Here is an 8,821-nt window from a genome sequence, read left to right on the forward strand (position 1 = left end):
CAATGTGTGTACACTGGAGCTCTTAGAACGAAGACCCAGACACACGATGCGTGCAGAAGCTTATCTACCACATGAAGTTTACAGAAAGAATGGGGTCTTGGATCACAGGGGAAAAAAAAAAAAGGTTATGTGAGAAAACGACCCTGGCTAGCAACAGTGGGCTTATTACATAGGTGGAACCTCACTGGGAGCAGTCCTCAGAGAGAATAGACAGAAAATGTTTCTTTCAGACCTTTGGAGACCTCAGACTCTCAGTTAACCTTTCCTAGATCCAGACAAGGGGGCAGACCTCAGAGAAAGCCTGGCTGCATCAAGGCAGCTTCTCTACCGATGCAAATCTCCCCAAGACAGCTTTGCAGCTAAGTTTGCATTTCCAGCCCTTCTCAATAGCCATTTTGAAATATATCAAGGAAATATATTTAGGGGTAAAATATATTAGTTTCCTTCATACAGCTATAAAACATACAGGAATAATTTTTGTCAACGTCTACTACAAATCCAATATAGCAGTAATTATAAAACCCACCAGATATTGAAGAAAAAATATGTAGAGTACCTCAATTACAAATGTTGATACTAAAATGCCAAATAAAATAAAAATAATATCCAACAATATTTGAAACAGTAAGACAAGAAATTGGCAAAAAAAATAAAACAAATATCCACCTTGGGGATGAAAGTGTGTTTCCAAATTTGGTAATCCAATAATATTAACAATCATATTGATTAGCCCAAATTAAAAATAAATAGGGGATTCTCAGTACATGCTAAAATATATTTGTTAAAAGGCAATATTCACGTCTTTAAAGATTTTAAATGCTATAAAGAGTCTGATATTCTATATGCAAACATGTGTATGTCCATTAGAAGAATAGAGGCCTGATTTTCATTTGTTACTACATAGAGACAGAGAAGTGGATAGATTAATTTGCATATGCATAGAGAAAGCATAAAATAGAAATTTACTATCATATTAAAGGAATTTTAATTCAACAATAAAATAATTCAAAGGTAAAATTTTAAATATTTTTAACAGGTACATTAATATTAGATAATATTTATAATAATTGTGAAAATATTCAATGCTAAAATAAGATACAATGTCTAAACATCAGTATTAAAACTAGCATAAATATTTGCTTGTTTATACAAGGAAAATTCAAGCTCGACCTAAAATTATACAGGAAATAAAAATTTTAAGGGAGCTCTTTAATAACATAAACATATATATATATATAGACACACACATATAACATGTATATATGTTATATGGGATTGATATAGACTTAACATATTATATCTATATTTGTATCTATAACTACAGCTGTATGTATCTACATTTCTATATATTTACTCAGTGATATAAATATAGACTGGAATAAATATAAAGACACATATGATTCTTGGATAAAAAGGATTTAGTATCATAAAGACAAATTCTTTCCAAATTCACTTATGAATTCACAACAATATACAGTTTCATTAGTATAATTTAAAATTTTTAAATAATTTCCAAGATTCATTTAAAGGAATATACATGTATACAAGCAGTCAAGAAAGAAGCAAGAGTGTACTAAACTAACTTGCTATTAAAATACATTTTTAAACTTAGTAACTAGAACTGAGCAGTACTGATTTGGAGTACTGGAATTTAGGTATATGGGATCTCAAAAGCACAGAGCTCAAAGGAGACCCTTGTATGCACGAGAGTTTAGGATGTGCTTTAGAAGGCATTACCAAACCACGGGCAAAGTTACTTTAGTGTCTTAGCCTTACTAGGTTTGAAAAGCCAGAGAAAAGACTCAAGACCACCATATAGGAGCAAAACAAAAGGACAGGGAGAGAATGTGAAGATACTGAAACATTTTACATAAAGTTGTATAAAGCATCCTTTAAAGAAAATATAAAGTTTAGGATATACATCAAAATCAGCAGAGCCACTAAATAAATAAATAGGCATTGTAAAATAGCAAGAGAAAATTTAAATGGATTTCTAAAAAATATTGACACCTATGATTTTTAAAATATGTTTAAGAAATCCCGTATTTCACAGGGCAGCCTTTCACAACGCAGATATGTTAGGACATAAATGTCCTTCTGTTTTTAATTTACTAGTGTTTATAGGGTTACAAATATCTTCTACCCTTGTCTTTTGTCTGATGGTGCAAAAAATTTTCATAAGCATGTATTTCTGAATGCCTGATGGATTGACATATATAATGTGCTGCTAGTATTAAAATATGAAACACAGAACGCATCCAATCTTCTCACTGTTTACATAAATTCTAGGTTTCTCCTGTTTACCTCAAGCACGTATGGAGCGAATTCTTCCCTTGTAATATTGCCATGGCATTCACATTGAACATAAGTTGAACTCTCTCATATGGTAGCTGGGTTCAGATTCCCTTGACAATTTCCAGTTCTAACCCTCACAGTTCCTCAGTGTGGCTGGCCCAGATATTGACCCTACACAGTTGCCTCCTCCTGGTGACTACCAGCTATGGAACCGTTGGATACAACCTACCTGACTCACCCCACAGACCTCACAGCGCACATGGACAGCCCCCACACGCCAGAGTGACCTGCTCGGTTGCAGTGGGAGTCAAGAAATGCGCCTGCTGGCACTCACCCCACCGACTAGTGCCCCGTGGAAAACTTATTTGGGTAATGTTCTGGGCCCAATAAAAGCTAGAGTCCCACAGACCCCTTTTCTCTCTCCTGCTCCCCACTCATCTTCCCCATTTTGTTCAGCCCTATGAGGTGTGCTACTGTATTTGTCCATTTTCACACCTCCGGTAAAGACATGCCCAAGACTGGGTAATTTCTAGAAGAAAGAGGTTTAATACACGCACAGTTCCACATGGCTGGGTAGGCCTCACAATCATGGTGCAAGGTGAAAGGCACGTCTCACATGGCAGCAGAGAAGACAAGAGATATTGTGCAGGGAAACTCCTCTTTATAAAACCATCAGATCTTGTGAGACTTATTCACTATCAGAAGAACAGCAAGGGAAAGACCTGCCCCTATGATTCAATTACCTCCCACCTGTTCCCTCCCACAACATGTGGGAATTCAAGATGAGATTTGGCTGGGGACACAGCTAAACCCTCTTCTCAGCTACCCTTTTCTCTCTGGATCTGTGAGTAATAAACCTACTTCTGTGATTTCCCATGTTTGGTTCTGTGGCCTCCATGTGTCTGAGCTGACCTACACTGGAACCTAACTCTCCTCCTGGCCAGGGCCTCTGAGTTCTTGTCAGAAATACACAGGACACAGGTCAGGCAACAGTCACCAGGCATCTCCTAGTCTCAACAGATGTTCTGTGAGAGGGAGGCCTGGTCGTGGGATGCACACCAGGCCACTGCTGGGGTAAGGAAGTGTCCTGTGAAAGGCACATGTTAAGCATCCACAACCCCCTGACCAGAATCCCAGAAAGGCAGGGCTCCAATTGACGGTCACTCTCCAGAGACAAACCTCAAGCCCTAACTGGAGGAAAAGAAAACAATGTAAAAGTTGAATTCATCTTACTATTTCAATGATCCAGTAAAGACATTCTATGCCTGTACACCACATATTTTCTTCAATTGTGGATTTATTTTAATAGAATTGTAGGTCTGGCTTTCACTTTAGCCTGGTCTCTACCTCAAGCATAAGGTAAAGATTTTCCATGGGTTCTTTTCTGGTACTACTACCTGCCAGTGCGGGGTCATGTCCTAGTCTATCTTGAGGGAATCCCCCTGTTCATTATTGTCAGAGACTGTTAAGTCTTGATTTCCCTGGACAACTTCACTGCATGACTTTTAATATGATTTTTTAATATACCCTTTACTGGACAATAAATTATATAGTTATCTGAGTAAGAGATATGGTCAGGAAGAGGCATTGCCTCATTCAGCTTTTCTCTTTGGTGAACTCGCATATGTTCTCCTCACCCGCCAGTCACCTCTAAACCGTATTGTTCCAAGACAACAAACAGAACTCGAGTGTGTATCTTTCACCACTGGATTTGTGTTTGCTCCATAAAGCTTCATGCTTAATAGGGTTTCTGTTAGCATTTTCTCTATTTATTTTCCCATAAAATATCACAGGCCTTTTTCATATGGAATTATGGGTGATTTCCTTCAGTCTGCATCATATCAAGTTGAGGTTCATGTTGATGAAAAGTAAAACATACATTGAAAATATCAGTAATGATGTTTTCCCCTCCTTTTTAGCACCTGTGCTTGTGATACAAGCACATTTTAATACAATTGTAGTCTCATGCTTTGCTCATTCCTATGATGAAAATAACATTTTTAGATAAAATATCTGAGTTTTATGAGGCCTTTTGTATGTGATGTGATAGAATATCAGAAGACCATACTTTTTTCTAGTTTTCCATGCAATTCTATCATTGTTTCATCTTTACTCCTACCAGAGTAATTTTCCAAAATAGATATCTTGTCATTCTTCCTGTTGTTATCAGTAAATATGTGAAATGAAAAGCTAGATTACATAATTTATCTAGAACAAGAAAGTAGAATTGAATCTATATTCATTAATGAGACTAACCAGTCAATTACACAGATAGGCATTTTACATTTTGAAGATCATATGGACCCATTGTCAGAAATATTATTATTTATGTCTATATGGACATCACCTGTGCATATTTACATAGAAATCAATGAGAGCTGATTTTTAATTTTATTATATATATTTTTTGAGATAGGGTCTTGCTTTGTTTCCCAGGCTGGAGTGCAGTGGTGCAATCACTGCTCACTGCAGCCTCAGGCTCCCAAGCTCAAGCAATCCTTCCACCTTGGCCTCTCAAATAGCTAGGACAACAGGTGCACATCACCATGACCACTTTTGTTTTTATTATACTTTAAGTTTTAGGGTACATGTACACATAGTGCAGGTTAGTTACATATGTTTACATGTGCCATGCTGGTGCACTGCACCCACTAACTCGTCATCTAGCATTAGGTATATCTCCCAATGCTATCCCTCCACCCTCCCCCCACCCCACAACAGTCCGCAGAGTGTGATATTCCGCTTCCTGTGTTCATGTGATCTCGTTGTTCAATTCCCACCTATAAGTGAGAATATGCGGTGTTTGGTTTTTTGCTCTTGTGATAGTTTACTGAGAATGATGATTTCCAATTTCATCCATGCCCCTGCAAAGGACATGAACCCATCATTTTTTAAGGCTGCATAGTATTCCATGGTGTATATGTTCCACATTTTCTTAATCCAGTCTATCATTGTTGGACATTTGGGTTGGTTCCAAGTCTTCACTATTGTGAATAATGCCACAATAAACATACATGTGCATGTGTTTTATAGCAGCATGATTTATAGTCCTTTGGGTATATAGCCAGTAATGGGATGGCTGGGTCAAATTGTATTTCCAGTTCTAGATCCCTGAGGAATCGCCACACTGACTTCCACAATGGTTGAAATAGTTTACAGTCCAATGGACAGTGAGAAAAACAAGCAATGGGGAAAGGATTCCCTATTTAATAAATTGTGCTGGGAAAACTGGCTACCCATATGTAGAAAGCTGAAACTGGATCCCTTCCTTACACCTTATACAAAAATCAATTCAAGATGGATTAAAGACTTAAACGTTAGACCTAAAACCATAAAAACCCTAGAAGAAAACCTAGGCATTACCATTCAGGACATAGGCATGGGCAAGGACTTCATGTCTAAAACACGAAAAGCAATGGCAACAAAAGACAAAATTGACAAATGGGATCTAATTAAACTAAAGAGCTTCTGCACAGCAAAAGAAACTACCACCAGAGTGAACGGGCAACCTACAAAATGGGAGAAAATTTTCGCAACCTACTCATGTGACAAAGGGCTAATATCCAGAGTCTACAATGAACTCAAGCAAATTTACAAGAAAAAAACAACCCCATCAAAAAGTGGGCGAAGGACATGAACAGATACTTCTCAAAAGAAGACATTTATGCAGCCAAAAAACACATGAAAAAATGCTCATCATCACTGGCCATCAGAGAAATGCAAAGTAAAAACCACAATGAGATACCATCTCACACCAGTTAGAATGGCAATCATTAAAAAGTCAGGAAACAACAGGTGCTGGAGAGGATGTGGAGAAATAGGAACACTTTTTTTTTTTAAAATTTTGATAGAGACTAGGTCTTGCTATGTTGCCCAGGTTGCTTGTGAACTCCTGCGCTCAAGGAATCCTCTCTTTTCAGCCCCTTCAACTGCTGGTATTACAAGCATGAACAACCATATGGGCTGGAAGCTGATTTTTACAATACTGAGATCATATAGATGACAGCACCTGAAAAATAGACAACACGAAGCCTTATGTTAAAAGGTGTGAGTGTATCAATATTGTTGTGGCTATCGGGGAGGAAAACATTAGTAAAACCACTAAGTTAAAGCTCTTGCTTTAAACTTTGGCTTTAATTTAACAAATGTTCTATGGAGTGACAGTATGTATGTAACCATGCTATGCCCATTCACAGATGCACTAGAGGGAAGAATTTCTCAAAGACAACTGTTCTAAGACTCAAATTAAACCGTACTGGGTTTGAAAAGAGAAAGTCCAGGAATTACCAAATATTTTAGATATCAGATAAAAGAGAATGCCAGGTATGCGATGATAATCAGCAATGGTTGTTCACACAATACATCAAATCAGTATGTGAATTAGCTTTTGAATTACAAGGACAAATGGATCAAGTCTAGACTCTTTAGTAGATAAATCTTATTAGGCTGAGATGTGTTTTCCCCTGTTTTTCCACAAGGAGATTACAAATTTGCAAACCTCAGCTGCTCTCATTTTATGTTCTCACCAAGCCAAAAGCTGAAGTTCATCAATCAGTGTGTCTAAGTGTTGACTGGTTATATGCCATTTTGTAGTTTCAGCTATCTTTCCAACTTCCTAAATCATCACCTTCATTTGATCTTGTTTTTTCCATTGTCACTTCTTTATTGACCATATAAAGAATATAAGTAAGTTCTTATTTTGTTATTGTTCATTTTAGTCTAATTTCATCAAAAGATCACAATCTTTTAATTTCATTTTAATTTCAAAGATTAAATGAAACCTACATAGAAATGAGTGTAAGATTTGCATTTGCATTATTTTGGCATCAATTTGCTATCCTCCCTCATGCACATAGAGATCATTTCCATGTACGTGATTTCAAACATCCAAGTGCAGTATTAAAAGCAGTTGTAAATTATGGTTCTCATTTTCGTGATACAATTACAATATAAAGTTCCTCTTGCTGCTGTAACCAAATACCACAAACTTCATATCTTACAATAAAGTGACGGTTAATCCTACAGTTCTGTAGTTCAGAAGCCTTAAATGAAACTCACAGGGCTAACATCAAGTTTTGGGCAGGGCTGCAGTCTTTCTGAGGGCTATGTGGCAGAATCTATTACTTGATTTTTTTCAGCATCCAGAGGCCACCTTTATTCCTTGGAACATGACCTCATTCTTATATCTTATTTTTAATTTTTTTTTTTTTTGAGATGGAGTCTCCTTCTGTCACCCAGGCTGGAGTGCAGTGGCACGATCTCAGCTCACTGCAACCTCTGCCTCCCGGGTTCAAGTGATTCTTCTGCCTCAGCTTCCTGAGTAGCTTGGACTATAGACACTTGCCACCACGCCCAGTTAATTTTTTTGTATTTTTAGTAGGGATGGGGTTTCACCATGTTAGCCAGGATGGTCTCGATCTCCTGACCTCATGATAAACCCACCCCAGCCTCCCAAAGTGCTGGGATTAGGCGTGAGCCACCGCGCTGGGTCCTCATTCTTGTATCTTAAAAGTCAGTGATGTTGAGTAATTTCTCATGCCACCACCTCCAAGGTTGCCTTCCTTCTGCCTTCTTCTTTCACTTATAAGGAAGTTTGTGATTTCATTGATCCCACCCATTTAAGACAATCTCTCTATCATTTTTCCAAAACCTTAATTTCACTTGAAATCTAATTTCACACTGCCATGCAACCTAACATATTTGTATGTTAGACTCTGGGAATTAGGACATGGACATTTTTGGGAGGCCATTCTTTGGCCTACAGCAGACATAATCTGTTTACCTGCAGATTAAAGCGTTCTTTATTTTTCTGTCTCCCTCTCTTAATTTTTTAAAAATAATATGAATTGTAGTAAAGAGAAAGAAAGAAAAGAAAACAATGAAAGACAAAGAAGGAAGGAAAGAAGGAAGGAAGGAAATAAAGAAAGAAAAGAAGGAGGAAATGAGGGAAGGAAGGGAGGGAGGGAGGAAGGGAGAAAGGCAGGAAGGGAGAAAAAAGAAAGCATGAACACAAGAAAGAAAGAAGGAAAGAAAGAGAAAGAAAGAAAGAAAGAAAGAAAGACAAAGAAAGAGAGAAAGAAAGAAAGAAGGGAGGGAGGAAGAGAGGAAGGAAAGGTGGAAGAGAGAATGGTAGAAGGGAGGAAGGCAAAGAAACAAAGAAAAAAGAGGCAAAGGAAGGAAAGAAAAAGAGGAAAGGAAGGGAGGGAGGAAGGAAGAAAAGGAGGGCGGGAGGAAGGGAGAAAAAAGGAAAGAAAGCAAGAACGTGAGAAAGAAAGAAAGAATATGAGAAAAGAAGGAAGAAAAGGGAGGGAGAAAGGAAGGGAGGGAGGAGGGAAGGAAGAATAAGAGGAAAGAAAGAAGGAAAGAAGGAAGGAGAAAAAAGAAAGAAAAGAAAGAAAGGAAAAGAAAAGAGAAAAGAAAAGGAAGAGGAAAAGAAGAAAGGAAGGAGGAAGGCAAGGGAAGGGAAGAGAAGAGAAAGGAAGATGGAAAGAAGGAAGGAAGAACGCAAATATTAGAAATTCTGGGT

Source organism: Gorilla gorilla, chromosome 13, assembly GCF_029281585.2.
Source record: "Gorilla gorilla gorilla isolate KB3781 chromosome 13, NHGRI_mGorGor1-v2.1_pri, whole genome shotgun sequence".
NCBI classification, from domain to species: domain Eukaryota; kingdom Metazoa; phylum Chordata; class Mammalia; order Primates; family Hominidae; genus Gorilla; species Gorilla gorilla.